The 16,403-nt window shown below is 39.3% G+C and overlaps 1 long non-coding RNA gene across 1 annotated transcript in view; it reads left to right on the forward strand.

The window, feature by feature from the left end:
• The first annotated feature begins 264 nt into the window (after positions 1-264).
• The window catches only part of LOC140848319 (uncharacterized), a 134,305-nt gene continuing 118,166 nt past the window's right edge, over positions 265-16,403 (forward strand). Inside the window, exons 1-3 of the long non-coding RNA XR_012128958.1 lie at positions 265-377; positions 4,596-4,718; positions 5,017-5,084. This is a non-coding gene — a long non-coding RNA (uncharacterized lncRNA). The remainder of the gene's footprint in view (positions 378-4,595; positions 4,719-5,016; positions 5,085-16,403) is intronic.

Here is a 16,403-nt window from a genome sequence, read left to right on the forward strand (position 1 = left end):
TGAGTGTTCTCCATGCAGCGATCTGGATGACAGCCTGGAAAAACTGGTGGAATAAGTTCCGGGGGAAAGAGAAGACCGTTGGCAAAAATAATTCTTAAAGGAGGCTTGCCAATGAAAAGCAGGAAAAAAAGCTCTAGGAGGAAGACGAAATGGAACCAAGGGAGATTGTTTTAAAGTGGGAGAGACGTCAGTGGTTTCACACAGCTGGGAACAATTACTAGAGAAGGACGAACTGATGACGTAAAAGGGAGTGGAGTGCGCGCGCAGCGTTCGGAGCAGGAGGCAGAGGACGCGCACTCGTGCCCAGCAAAGGTGTTGCCTTTGGGGAGGAGCAGGCGGTTTGCCACAGTGACCAGAAGGACAGAGCGTGTGGAAAGGTGAGTCAGTGTGGAGTTGGGAGTTTGCAGACGTTCTCTTGTTAGTGTTTTAGTTTCCTCAAAGAAGGAGACAGCAAGGTGGCCAGCTAAGAACACTGAGCAGGAGATGCGAGCAGTTTGAGCGGTGTCAGGAGGTGACTGGGGTGGTACCAGTGCTGGGCTGCCCGTGTAACACTGGAAGATGGGTCTCCGAATAAGAAAATGGCCAAGTCACTTCCTTCTGTGTTGTGTTGAGAGGAGCTGGGGGGATGGCCCCGGCCATCGTTTTGAGGAGTGTGTTCAGGACAGACCCAGGAATTCCGTGGGTCTTGGCAGCCTTAGAGAATGGTGCACATGGCAGGCTGAGTTGAAATTGTGAGGCTCCTGCGTAAAATGTCTTGCTCTACTGTTGTGTCTAAGTTTCTGTCAGCCTTGGCTGGTTCTTAATCTCTAGCAAAAAAATTTTTTTTTCTTCTCGGCTTCACGCTACCAGGATTTTTGGGGTCAGGGGAAGCTCTGAGAAAGTATCTCAAAGTCGCTGAACCTCTTCGGAGAACAGCTGCTGTAAATCACCTCGTGGTGTTCGGACATTAATGCCAGCTGGGCTGGGGAAACGTGTCTTCTCAAGTGAGGATCCTTGTAATCAAGTGGTCAGTATGTTGAATAATAGCTAGGTGACGATCCCTCCAGCAAATAAAATTAGATGGAAATGCGTTTTCTGAAGTTACAGGACTGCGCCGGCAGCTCCTCACTATCCCAGCATAAACAAGGCCCAACAGGATCAATTAAGCTCACTCGTTGACTCATCCTATTAAAATGCCTCTGGGTCTCTAGGAAAGGATGAGCCCAAAATGCACTATACTCAGAAAACTGATGGATGGAAATAGATCAGCAAGCCAAATGGAGTCTGAGAGGCAAGATTAGAGATTGGAAGAACTTAATTTCAAAGTCCTATAAAATTTTGGCTAAAAGGGGGCTGAGTTCACTGATCTGCTGTAAAGTGCTTCTGACCTCACACCCTGTAATATGTGTGTCCAAATAAGGAGTTGCCTTTAAAGCTTAGTACTTATTCCCATGATGCAAACATGCGCTGCTGTCATAACCTAGGGGACATCCTTCTGCCCCTTCCAGCACTAATACATCCCTTTCTAGGGGGATTTGACTCTAACCAGAAGCTACCAGTTGTTCAGAATCAAAGCTAACCAATGGCGTGACAGATTAGATAGGAGATACCTGTTTTTAAATAGATGAGGCCTGTTTTTCTAATATGGCATGTACATTAATCTATAAACAACTTGCCAAGTGGAGATTCTTGCCACTAGAATATAATGGTACACTCCTGTACATCTAGATTCCCCCTAATTATAAATAGTTTATATAATTTTTTCTGCTTATGAAAATTGATACAGGCAAAAAGCAGGGTCAAGTTGAAATGTACCTGTGATTTGTATTTTTGTGTGTAGCTTTTCAAAATAGTCCTTGTTCATTTAGAGTTTGAAATGAGGAATTTTCTTTTGTAAATGGGATCATGATGATGATTTATCTTGTCATTTACATGAGTATCATTCCATGTCAAATGTAGAATTAGACATTGTTTCAAACGGCTGCACAGTTTTTTGTTGTAGAGAGAGGTCATAATTTAGCCAGCCCCTCCTGATGGATCTGTAAGTGGCATCCAGTTTTTTGCTATTAAACCACACTGTTAGTAACATTTCACATTCTGTTATTTACAAACAGGCCTGAACTTGTCCTTCCTACTTCCTAATCCCCCCTCAGGCTTTCTTTTTGAGGGAACATGTTTTTGAAGGATGTCTAACTTGAGGGGTTTTCATAGTCATCCTTTTTTGAACCTCAAAGTTCAAATAAAAACAGTTGACTTCATGACCAGCCTTGGTGTGGATGCTGGGGATCTTGATCTCAACCTTGTCCTGTTGGCCAGAACAGGACAAATTCAATTGTCATTCGCTGGCTTGAGTCACAGCTCTAGCCAGCTGTCCCCATGGGAACCAAGGACACATTTAAACACTGAGAATATACGTCACTGTGCAATGCCATGCTGCTCTGGGCTCACCCAACACGGTGATACAGTTGGTCTGAGAAGAGATAGAGGTAACTGCTTTTAGTTTATCTAAACCCTGCTCTGTATCCTATAAATGAGATGCCCAGGTTCCAGGATGGTGCATTTCTCTGGCATATCACTGAACTGTGGGTCCAGCATCACACTTGCACGGGCTCCCAGAGACCTATATGAATGGTGTTCTGTGAGCATATCAGTCAACCACTAAGCCTCATTTTTGGAAAACAGAGTTACAGTACCTACCTCCCAGGATTGTTTACAGCCTATGGACTAAAGTGGGTTCTCCATGCAGTGGTTCCCCAGCGGTGGGCAGAGAGCTGGAGTCATGGTAGGAGGCTTGTTCCTGTCATCCTTGCAGTAGTCACAGAGCTTTCTGGGCTTGTGCAGTAATTGCAGTTGCACAGAAGTTTGTATTGCGAGTGGTAGTTCTTGTCCTAGAGACAGGTGGTCTTTTGTGGCCTCGTGGCTGGTGATGTCACAGCTGCTGTTGACAGTGTTATTGCTATAGCACCAGCTGTTGCGGTGAGAAAATCTGGGCAGAAGTCAGGCTAGATTCCAAATTGAGTATTTTCATTTTACCTATCTGCTAAAATACCCATACCTTATTTTGTACCCCATTCTTTACTTTGAACCCCAAGTAAAAAGCAGAATCCTCTCTGAGATGCTTACCCATGTGTGCTCGCATGAAATACCAATCCTTAGTTTTTCCAATGGTGGCCGCAGACCAAAAGTCACACCTGGTTGTAGTTCCTGTCACAGCCTCCATTGTCAGGTGCCCCTGACCCTAGGGGAATACACGTTAGGTGGAAGCTATAGGAGTGGATGTCTGTTTAAAGAGAGAAGTGAAAATGGAGTTTATGACACTAATCTTTTACATTTCATTTTTCTATTTGCTTACTTGACAAAGTGAGTCCCTTTTGCAAAGGGTGTATGGCTTTAAATTTTTTAAGTGGAGAGAGGAGAAAAAACGTGTCCATCTGCAGGTAATCCATTATGATTCTCATGAATATAACAAGTGGATTGATCTCAGGTTATGTTTTCAAGTCCTGTGTATGGATTTATTCGTTGACTCCCCACTGACTTAATAGGAAGCACACTGGTAAATTATGACACATAACATTTTTTAAATATTAAGGGCCAGATATTCACTGGGGATGTGTAAAATCAAACTAATTTTTTCTTATGACCATACTCAGATAACCATTCTGGTGGAGAAAATTATTGTAAGAAGGCTTGAAGAACAATTTTGACTTGGAATGGTCAAGTCTGAGCTTCCCCAACTCATCTGCGTTGATCCAACATCCAAAACACTGGCACTAGGGTTTATTTAATGCTTATTATGTGCCATATATTGTGGTAGGGAGTTTCCCATTGTGCTGGTGCCTCAGGCTAGAGCAGTCCTTTCAAGCTAGGCATGATTGGCCCCCAGGAGATAAGTGATAATGGCTACTGATGTGTTTGGTTGTCACGACTGGAGGGAAGGCTATTGGCATCTGATGGACAGAAGCCAGGGATACTCCTACACAGCCTGCCATGCTCAGGGCAGCCCCACAACAGAGAATGATTTGGCCCAAAATGTCAATAGCCCTGAGGTGGAGAAGCTCTGATTTGAATTAGTATTCCATTTCCTTCAGCCATTCATTCTTCAGTGGTTCATCAGCATTTCTTAAGCAACTCCTATGGGTCAGGCTGTGCCCTACCCACTGAGGATAGCAGGAGAGTGATGTACTGTCTTTGCCATAAGAAATTTGGAGTATGTATACATACATTGTTTTTCCAAAAGGTAGTTGGGCATCATCTATATTAAAAATACCTGGAATATTTCCAAAATGCCAGTACCTGGAGCCCACTCTGAAGCCCCTGAACTAGAATCCCTCAGGATAACATGCAAAAAAAAGCACTCTTTTTTTTTTTTCCCCCAGTTAAAATTTTTTTTCTTAATTTTAAGCATTGAAAATGTAACACCTGTATGACATGTGTATAAACATTTTTAATGACACAATGAAATATAAACAATGATATGGAATATTTGAAAATTTAGAAGTCAACTCAAAACACAAACCTAGTTCACTTTCATGCCACCAAGGTTTCTAGATATTAAATTATTCACACATGCACCGACCCTTTTGGGTAAATTTTACTCATATTAATACCAATTTCAGATAAGCAGCCAAACTGAGCCTCAAGTTATCTCAGGAACTAACATCCAGAGAAGCTGAGGAACTCGTCAGGGCCACACAGCGAAGATGCGGCAGAGTCAGGACTCCAACCCCACAGAGACTGTGGTATTTGCACTTTCTAACATAAATTTGTCCCTCCCAAATCCCCTGCTCTCTTCCCTTCTCTCCTTGTCCCAGCTGCCCACAGTGTCACTTCTCAGCAACAACCTAGCTCCAGTTCTTAGCAGCTAACTACCCATCCAGAGACCCCTTCCCAGCCCAGTGCCAGCTCCTGGGATGAACGACCTGAGTCAGCATCTTTATCCGAATAATTGTCAATCCATTTGATATAAGTAGACATAAGTGAAGACTTCCAAATGTATTAGATATTTTACATTTTACAATTCCCTATTATCTTCTTTAGAAGGTACAATCCAAGGAAAGGCTCGGAGTTGGGTCTAAACGTGAGAAGGCATATAAACAGCTGAGCAGGTGAGCGCAACTCTACTGATGATACATTCCCGGATGATTCTAATACTCACCAAGTCTGGGCTTTTTCCAGAAGGAAAGAGAAACAGCTACCTGAGGTAAAATATGGTGTAAGCAGCCAAACATTAAAATAGGTAGATAAATAAAATACCCATCTAAATTCTACTTAGCGTTCAAGGCTTAATTCTTTGCGCTTTATGAAATACTTTTTGGCTTCCCCAAAATGCAAGAACCTTCTAAAATATTCATTGAACATAATTTTTTCTGAGTATAAGGCTTTTTCCTTTTCCATCTAGATGGAACCTCTTTGAGGATCATGGTTTTATATTCTCCAGAGTAACTATGCTGGTCTACTGAAGACTCAGTCAGCCGGTAATTGTAGGCTAATTGACTATTGAATGGAATAAATTTTATGCTTCTGTCACTGTACAATGGGAAAAATCAGGATAGAATCTAATTGAAGCAAAAAAAAAATGTATTTTCTGAAGACCAAGATAAAGAGTAGGTTGGAGTCTACCTAAAATATGAGTCCACCTGGCCCACTCCTCTCAAAGCAATTAACCCAATCCTAGTATTTAAAAAGTCCTTTTAGTAGGGTGGACTTTTGTCTCCCTTTGAGGGTTTGCCAAGGTGAAAATAACAGAATCAATCACCGATTTTTTCAGTAGGAGATTTATTACCATCTGTCATGGTGAAGATCCCAGCTGCTCAGAGCTCACCCTCTCTGTCACTGTCTTCTGTGGTCCAGGGACCCTTCCTGAGTTGCCCCTGAGAGGCAGAGGGGCCCTGCTGTCTGGGGCCACATTAGCACCTGCCCCAGGTAACGCCAGTCAATTGCTTTGTGTAAGTCAGCTGTGGGGAATTGGCTCTGGTGCTCATAATGGATCCTGAACCCCAGCTTCCTTTCCCCAACCTTCTACAATGAACGGGTCTGGGAGGTGTGGCAGTGCAGTCTCTTCTTCACCACCTGTGAGTGAGGGTGTGATAGCGAAGTTACCTACAGGGGAGCCTCAGACATTGGCCGTGGCTCAGGTTGATGCCAGCCCTTGCAAGATTTGCTGACAGGATGGTCAGTATAGAAACTAAGGAGGTGCCTTGACTTTGGGTTCAAGGAACAGAGGCCACAGGGGAATACACCTGGTGCTGACACCCCCCTCCATGCTCATTTGGGGTGTATCAGAGGTACCAGTATTACAGGTCCCCTTGTTAGTGCACAAGGCGAAGCGAATTCTCCATGAGGGGCCTTCAGGATAGTTAATGCCAAAGCACATGTTTGGATATAGGTGTATTCATTATTTTAGCAGGCTTCAAGGCGTGGTTCACATAGGAGATAGGGTAGATATCAAGGTGATTGTCTGCCATCCCACAGAGAATTCTTTGTCAAGAAAAGAAAACAACTGTCCCTGTGGCCCCTACTTCTCTGGCACAGGAGGAAAAAAATGAATAGTTCAGAGTCACCACCATAATTTGCAAGGTCAGTTTCACCTTGATCAATTTTGTTTTTCATACAAGCACTTCATATTGGCAATTAGGCAATGAGTCTGTGAACTGGTCCCTACAGGGAGGTAGTACACTCAGTGCAGCCCTAGAATGAATTTTGGAAGATAGAATATAAATACCAGTGATATCAGAAGGGGGCATGTATATCACAAGAAAAAAATGTGTTACTATGGTGACAGATGCGAACTAGAATTGTGTAGTGATCCTTTCAAAATGTGTAGAAAAATCATCGGACACTTGAAACTAATGTTATATGCAATTATAGCTCAATAAAAAGACATGTAGGGCATCAATAATTTTAGAAAAATTCAACATTTTGCAATTTAGTTTTTTACCCGTTATTCAAGCAACCTCAACTTAACTTTCAAACCATATTGGAACAACCTCTTTTACCATCAATCCCCAGTCCCTTCTCCCCTCCCAGTACACATGGACAAGAGTTGGGCACAAAGTGTACAAGTTCAGTGCAAATTAACAATTGTGGTGTAGCACACACACACAAATAAGGACTCTAACCAGTTTCCATTTTATGAACTAGCTACAGCTCTCAGAACTGATGAGATCTTCAGACATTACTACACTTTTTCTCTTAATAGGTAAAAATCATGCAAAGCAATACAAAAGTTAAGCTTTTATTACAGATTTCTTTGCACCGGTCTGGTCAGGTTTAAAAATGTTTTATTGAAGCTGGAGTCTGTGATTTAGAAAAGGGTAGATCACTTTCCAAACAGATGTATGTTACTTTTTCCCTTCCTTGGCCACCGCAGCACCCAAATACCAATACCCCCCAGGACTGACAAACTGAGAAAATTATTCCCTTAGGTATGTTCTTATTGATAGTGATCCACAGCATCAAATACAGGGGTGGTGGAAAGAATAATTCTTTAGATGGCTGAAATAAATGTTAACCTAGGGTGAGCAGGCTGAGAGAGGCCATGGCGTATGATACATCGGCAAAGTACAAAAGAGAAATCTACCTGGACCTTATCCAGAGCCTCTAGACATGCTCCCAAAATACGTGTTTTGCTAGGGATGAAATAACACTAAAAAGAAATGTAGTCCTTAAAGGCAAATTTTGTGCTTTGTTAACAAATGTTTATTTCAGTTTTCCAAGCACTGCCCGGATGCCCGTGTTGCTATATTGGGTAAAACCTTGCTCAGCACTACCAGGCAGACACATATACCTTCTTGAGGTTCATTCTAGACCAGTGAGGGTTCGAGCTGATGTAACCAAGCCGCAGGAGAAGGCTTTCAACTCAGCAAGGAAGATCTACCCATTTCTCTCAAGCATATAAGGAAAACTTCCTCACTTCATCTCTGACTTCCTGATATTTCTCAGTTTTACCACATTTCCTTATTTGCTGTTTGTACTCATGAGATTCTAAGCAGATGAAACCTTGTAAATTGCCATCCAGGGGCTGAAATATAAAAATGGTATTTGAGCAAAATATGCAAAACTTTCATACAGATGGACCGTTGGTTTTTATCAGTGCAATCAAGATCAAAGTGAGGAAAGGAGATGTCTTTGAAATAATAGTATTGGTGATTTATTCTCATCGCCTTTATTTCAAGCTAATTATCTTTGTTAGAGATGAAAACTCAAGACTTCATCTGTTTTTGAAGTCCAGCCCCATCAAATTAGTTAGAATATATATGTAGCTTCTTGCTGATGGAACTAGGATCTGGCGATTATTTAAAAATTAATAGCAACTGCTTCTGTAGTATCTTACTTTTGACAAACTTAGAGGCTTATAATTGTTCTAACTCTCAAGAGCTAGTTTGCTTGCCACTGAACTGGTCACCTCAATTTAAGATCCGGAAAGAAAAACTGACACGTTATTCTAAAACTAGGTCATTTTTAGGTAAAATGTGTAATGTATGCAAAACATCCTACCTATGTAGATGATTATTAAGGCTTTAGATAGTAGTGGCTAAACTTGAATAAGTTAGTCATGGATGTAATAGAAGCTCTGACTTTCTGTTTATTATCAGAGCAAGTTTCTTTTCCCTCCAGCTGATCAGCACAATGGGAATGATAAAACATTTGTATGAAATCATTGTAGGTATTAAGTGCCTAGCACACAATAATTATTACCATTGGTCTCTTATTTCAAGCATATTTCCTTCTGATAAAGAAGGGGAAAGAGCATTACTGAACACTTAACTTTCAGACTGTGCAAAGTATAGTGTGTATCTGTTTATTCCATGTATAACTATAAGATAGGGGTTATGGCCTTCTTTGCAGAAGAAAACAATGAAAAGCAAAGAGATGGAGTATATGACTGCTCAGAGTCTGCCAGCTACTTTGTGGGCAAATCAGGATTTGAACTAAAGTTGATGGACACCAGATCCCTGTGGCTCTCACCCGTACAGGCACACTGATACGGGCTCAGTGGCTCTTCGGGGGTGTTTGCAAAGCAGACAGCGGCAGGAATCGAGGAAACCAGGGCCCTGGGAGGCTAGTTAACTTCCACAGGGCCACGCAGCGTCAACACTGAAATGGAGGCCAGGCTGCTGATTCCTGCCCGTGGGGCTCTGGGTGTCCTAGGCCAGGGCTTAGAGCAGTTCCCTTAGTGCTGGGGTTTTCAGGCTCAGCTGCCTCAGATTAATGCCCGCTTCTCATTTATATATGGCTCCTCACACATTCATCATTCCTATAATCGGGAATAATCTTACTCTTTAAAGGATAAGCTGTGATTTTTTTTATTCAAGTATATTTGATATATAATCTTATATTAGTTTCAAGTATACAATACAGTGGTTCACCCGTTAGCCACATTATTAAGTCTTCACCCCAACTAGTGCAGTTACTATCCATCAACATAGGAAGATGTTACAGAATCATTGGCTGTATTCTCCATGCTGTACTACCATTCCTGTGACCAACTTTTATTATGATTGAGAATTTTGTGCCCGTATGTCCTCCTCACCCTCCCCACCCATCCACTCAACGTGTCCCCCATGGTAACCAATCACTTCTCAGTGTCTATGAGTCTACTGCTACTTTGTTCATTCTGTACTGTTTTGTTTTTAGACTCCACAAATAAGTGACATCATTTGGTATTTGTCTTTCTCTGCCTGGGTTATTTCACTGAGCATAATACCCTCCTGATCCATCCATGTTGTCACACATGGCAGGATTGCTTTCTTTTTATGGCTAAATAATATTCCACTGTATATATGTACCACTTCTTTATCCATGCATCTATTGATGGACACAAAACTTTGGTTTTGCTTCCGTATCTTGGCTACTGTAAATAACACTGCAATAAACATAGGGGTGCATATATCTTTTCCAATCAGGGATTTTGTTTTCTTCATAAATTTCTAGAAGTGGAATCCTGGGCCATATGGTATTTTTAGTTTTAGTGTTCTGAGGATCTTCCCTATTGCTTTACACAGTGGCTGCACCAATTTACATTTCCACCAACAGTGCAGGAAGGTTCCCATTTCTCCATATCCTCACCAATGCTTCTTAGCTTATGGATAGTGGCCATTCTAACTGGTGTGAGATGATATTACATTGTGGTCTTAATTTGCATTTCCCTAATGATTAATGATGTGGAGCATCGTTTCATGGGCCTGTTTGCCATCTGTGTTTCTTCTTTGGAGAAATGTCTGTCTGGGTCCTCCACACATTTTTTAATTGGGTTATTTGGGTTTTTTTGGTGTTGAATCATGTGAGTTCTTTATATATTTTGGATGTTAACCCCTTATTAGATAAATCATTTATGAATATATTTTTCCATACTGTAGGGTGTGTTTTTGTTCTGCTGATGGTACCCTTTGCTGTATAGAATCTTTTAAGTTTGATGTAGTCCCACTTGCCATTTTTTATTTTGTTTCCCTTGCCCACGGAGATGTGTCCAGAAAAATTTGCTCATGCTTATGTTCAAGAGAATTTTGCCTATGTTTTCTTCTAAGAGTTTTATGGTCTCATGTCTTACATTTAGGTCTTTAATCCATTTTTAGTTTACTTTTGTGTGTGGAGTTGGACAGTACTCCAGTTTCATGCTCTTTAATGTACCTGTAGCTTTTCAGTTTTCCCAACACTAGTTACTGAAGAGATTGTCCTTTCCCCATTGTACATTCATGGCTCCTTTGTCATATATTAATTGACTATATATGTGTGGGTTTATATCTGGGCTCTGTATTCTGTTCCACTGATCTATGGGTCTGTTCTGCACCAGTAACATATTACTTTGAAAACTGTATAAGCCACGCTTTTCTAAATGATGCTCTGTTTACACAGACTCATCATAACAACTTTTTTTAATTAAGATATTTTATTGAGAAACACAAGAATTCGAGAAGGATTGTCTGAAAATTCATCCCTGAATCTAGCCATTGTAAAACACCTGCAGTCTTAACAGTCTGAGAAAGCAAGTCCCATCCAGAGATCCCCTTCATTTATGGCTGTATTAAATATATAATTTTGGATATCAGCCTACTGTACAGGTGTGCACTGGACACATATTTATGTGGGTTGACCTTGGAAGAAAAAGGAGTGTCATCTCATCAACTCTCCCAATCCCAGCGTCAACTTCTTTTTTTCCTTTTTTCCCAGAGCCTTTTCACTCATAATTAACCATGACTGAATGTTTATTTCCACCCATCATGATCAATAAAAATCCCTAGACTTTCAACCCACTTAATAAATCTGCTAGAAAATCAATAGGGTGCTATACATAGTCTATTCTAATTACCAGTGGGAGGAGAAATATAAACATTCATCCCTTTGGGTGGGTTAAATAGGTTGTATAGTCATAGGTGTTTAGAAAACTTCTAGGAAATGACATTTTCTTTATCTTAAGACATAGTGTGAATGCCTCTTCTTCCTGCTGCCTAATGGTTACTTTTAACATTAAAAAAAACTTGTTATGAATCTTTCAATATTGAAAATGAAAAATATCTGGTTCTTGTAGATGAGTCCCTAAACATTTATATCTTCTCTTTACCCACTGCCAAGTTTTATCTTAGACCTTAAATTGGGTTGATTTTTTATGTCTCCTCTTTCAAGATTTAAAAAAAAATTTGCCATGTTTTGTCACCACATTAACAATAGGTAGAACTCCTATTTTGTTTATTTCAGTGCTAATTGTTCATATACCATCACTAACTCATTTCAGGGTTTTACGTATATATGTAAATGTTACATATATATCTTAAATGTATACACATTTAAAATATGTATATATATATGCAATATACATATGTATATATAATATGTATATATATATATGCAATATACATATACATATGTGTGTGCAATTGTTCTCAGGTACACTGTCAGTGTGGTGTACTTTCTTAACTGTTAAATATCCAAAATCATCCTGTTACTGCCTTCAGAGATGAAAAGTAAGTTAGCCAAAAGCAGATATTTGACTTAAATGTTTTCCTCAAATATATGTGATTCACTTACTTTTGAGGTTTAATATTAGAGACTACGTACAACTGGAATTTTGTTCCTTTGCGAGTGACATTTTTCCTGGTTATTTATAAGATGCTGCTTAAATCCATAAAATTCAAAAGGTGTCACAAGAAAAGCCTAGAGATTAGCTCTTTTTACTGTTTTTTTCAGGCCTTTCTTAAAGACAGAAGAATTGCCTGCTATTATTTTGTTTGTTACTCATTCTGCTCCAACAATTCTGTCATCTTTCAAGGATTCCTTGTATGTATTCATGCATCTAGCCTTTTCTCCCATTACTTTTACCTGTTTGCTGCACCTGAATTCTGGGTGTATTTAACAAGTTTGCTGCATACCACAATAATTGATTTCCTAGGTATTTTACTATCTTAATCATCCTTACACTTTACCACATTTGTATATAAAATAAATTTAAAAATGCCATATATGCTATTTAAGAACAATCAGAAAATATAAGAAAAAATGAAACAATGCCATGCACATAGAGATCATTGCTATTATTGCTATTTATTTTCCAAGTCCAAATATTTCATATATGTGAGGCATGTCTCCTTTCAGAGTTTGTACATATATGTAATCCTACATGTAACATTTATGTTTCATAAGCATACTTAGACTGCTTAACTGCTTTTCTCACTTAACATGGAGAGGAAAATGTTTCCCAATAATGTATATAGAATGCATCATTGTTAATAGCTTCATATTAATCCAATTATATGAATGTTCTATAATGTAATTGCCCATATTATTCAGTGTTATAGTGTATATAACTTTACATAGCTCCTCAGTTATATAGTTGATCCTGAAGATAACTTTATAGATGTGAAATTTGTAAATCAACTACATATTTAGAATCCTTGCCATCATGATCTCAAGAAAGGGTGTATCACCTTAACATGTCTGCCAGTCTAATTTTTTTTTCCAACTGATAGGAAAAGCAAACTCACTACTTAATTTGCATTTCTTTCATTATTAGTGAGCTTAAGTATGTTTCCATGGGTGACTGCTGCATTCCTCCTCTTACAATTTCTCGCATCCTACCTTTGCCCATTTTGTTATTGGGAGGTCATTCTTTATTTTAATTATTTACTCTTTATGTCTTTAAGAATGTAAACACATTGTAAGATACATTGCAAACATTTCTCTCGGTGGTTGTTTCTCTTTTAACTTGCAGTTACTACCATTTGCTACGTCAGAAAATCTGAATTTACATATAATCCACCTAAAAATCCTTTTTCTTACAATTTCTGGGCTTATTCCAAGAAAGAGATTATGATATCTATGAGCATATTCTTATATATTTTATCCCAGAAATGATTTAATCTTTAATTCTTAAGTCAGGAGTTAATCATTTTCTTGTTTTCTTCTTGACACAACATAGATTTACTAGTCGTACAGTTCTGTGGGTGAGAACTTGACGTGGCCCCCACCAGGCTAAAAGCAAGTTGCTGGCAGGGCTGTGGGGCCGCAGCTATTTCCTTGCTCACTGGGGGCCGAGTTCTGTTCCTTGAGATTGCAAGCCCGAGGTCCCAGTATCCTTTCTGACTGTCAGCTCACGATGATTCTGACCTTCTGGAGGTCACCCAGACCCTGGCTCAGCACCTGCTTCCTCTGCCCTCAAAGCCAGCAGTGGCGCGTCAGTTCTCTCTCCTGCTTCTCATCTCCTGCCCATGCTTCTGTGGTAGGGGTGAACCGGGTTGGTTTCTTTCCCCAGACAGTAGTCTAAACTTAGAACACCTACTGTATCATATACTAAGGCATCAAATATATGTGACTTTTTAAATTATTTCTTCTGTTTTATTAAGGTTCTTTTATTCACTGGCTACATAACAGACTCTGTTACTATGCTTAAATATATTCTTTCCAGTAATACTATCATTGTGCTATTTAATGACAAGCAGTCTATTTGGATTCACAAGGGCGATGCAGGAGCCACGTGCTCCCTCCCTGTTGCCTCTCAGACATCATCTCCTACCCTCCTGCTCCTTACTTACTCATTCTACTCAGCCGGGCTGCCCACTGCTCCCACCACAGTCCCTTATTCTAATTCTTATTCATGCCTTAGAGCCTTGGCACTAACTGATTCTTCTACCTGGCATGTTCATTCCCTCAGACATCAAAATGACTCCCTCACCTGCTCCAGACTTTTGCTTAATTAAATGTGCCTCTTCACTAAGGGCATATCTAACCACCCCTCACCCCCATTTAAAATTGCAAACCACCAGTCCCCTCATAGCTCCCAAACTGTTGAACTCCCTTCCCTTGCTTTATCTAAAATACATTATTTATCTGGCTTCTGTCTATGGTCTACCTTGCCTGGCTAGAGAGAATGTAATCTCCGTAAGGGCAGGAACTTTTGCCTGTTTTATTCTTTAATGAACCCAAGTACCTAGAAGAATGACTGGAGTAATCATTTGATGAATGAAGGAATGAATGATTTTCCTAGTTCAAAAGCATGCTTTTGTGATTTTTTTTTGTGATTTCATTGAAATATTCTTACAATAGCCAGTGTTTCCATTCTGGAAAACTAGATAGATTTCCCTTCATTAATGGCTTCTTTGCATTCTTCAGTGCTATTCAATAGCTTCAAGAGTTGATTCTTTCTTTATTAGCTTACCTGAAGGATGCAGCCAACTTTCATCCCTAACAGTGGCTCACAAAAGCTGTGTCTCCCAACATAAATGTGCAGGGTGCACCGATGTTAAAGAGAATGATCTTGTTTCGGAGTCCTTTTACTCCAATATGTACCGAAAAGAACACTATTCATTTTTTTTTGTATTTATTTTTTATCCGAACACACAATTCAAACCTATCTGTTCTAGTAATTTTCAGTTGACATTCTTATACTTCAGGATAGAAAAATGTATTGCCTCAAAGTCATCTTCCCTACTAGAATATTTATCTGTTCCTTTTTTTGTCTTATTGCTTTAACCAAACACCCAGCATAAAATTGAGTAATAGCAATAATACCAGACATCAATAAACTTTTTCCTCACTTGAATGGTTGTACATCTTGTTTCCCTATAAAAGGTGACTAGTTCCTTCCCTTTTTTAATTTTTTTATTGAAGTATACTTGATAAACAATGTTATATTGGTTACAAGTATACAGTGTAGTGATTCTACAGTTATCTACATTATTAAATGCTCACCCCAACAAGCGTAGTTACTCTATGTCAACACTGATATTACAATGCTGTTGACTATATTCTCTATGCTGTACTTTGATCCCCATGACTAATTCGTAATTGAGATATTGTACCTCTTTGTCTCCTTCACCTATTTCACAAGGCGACTGGTTTCTGATACACTATTTATGTTTGTGAAAGTGATTTTATTTTTTACTAATATTTCTATGTATAGTATTATAGTTAAACTTCATCAAATCCTTTTTAGCATCTAGATTTTTTTTGTCTCCTGGCCCAGAGATCAGCAAAACCCACTGCTTGTCTTTATAAACACTTTTACTGGCACACAGCCACACCCATTCACTTATATACTATCTATGGATGTTTCTGTGCTACATTGGCAGAGTTGAGTATTTGCAGAGACTAATTTTCCCACAAAGTTTAAAAGATCTGGTGCTCTTTTACAGAAAAAGTTTTCTAACTCCTGTTTTAGCCTATTCATAAACATTAGATTAATAAAATTACCAGTGTTTAACCATGCTTATATTACTTTAGTATTAACGCTACAAAGTCATAGTTGAATACTTTGCTGAATTCACTTAGTAATATTGCCTTTAGGCTTTTTAAACCTTTAAGGAGATTGGATCTATCAGTTTTTGGTATAATAGCCTGTCTGGTTTTAGAATCAGTATTATGTTATTTTGTCAAAGTAAACTGGGAAGGTTTTCATCTATATTAGCTTGGGCTGCCAAAATGAATTGGGTGGCTAAGACAACAAAGATATATTTCTTACAGTTCTGATGGCCAAGATCAAGATGCAGACGTCTTAGGTTTCTGGTGAAGGACTTTCTTCCTGCCTTCCTTACTGTGTCTTCCCATGGCCTGGAGAGAGAGCCAGAGAGAGTTCCTTGGTGTCTTTTCTTGTAAGGCCATCAATCCTATCAAACTAAGACTTTCACCTATTACCTCATTTAACCTTAGTTACCCCCTAAAAACCCTATTTCCAAACACAGTCATATTGGAGGGTAGGGCTTTAACATCAATTAAAGGGACAAAATTTAGGGGTAAAAAGTCAGTCCATACCACCCTCTTTTTCTGTGCTTGGAAAAATACTGAAAAATTCTATAGACTCACCAACAAATTATTTTTCTCCTTCTTCCTTGTAGGAAACACATTTTTTGTATCTTTTACAAATGAATTTATGGATATGCTAATTCTAAATAAATTTTAAGTGCTATTTCTCTAAATCATTCATTTAACAAAGTTTT

The sequence above is a fragment of the Manis javanica genome, chromosome 3 (assembly GCF_040802235.1).
Source record: "Manis javanica isolate MJ-LG chromosome 3, MJ_LKY, whole genome shotgun sequence".
NCBI classification, from domain to species: Eukaryota; Metazoa; Chordata; class Mammalia; order Pholidota; family Manidae; genus Manis; species Manis javanica.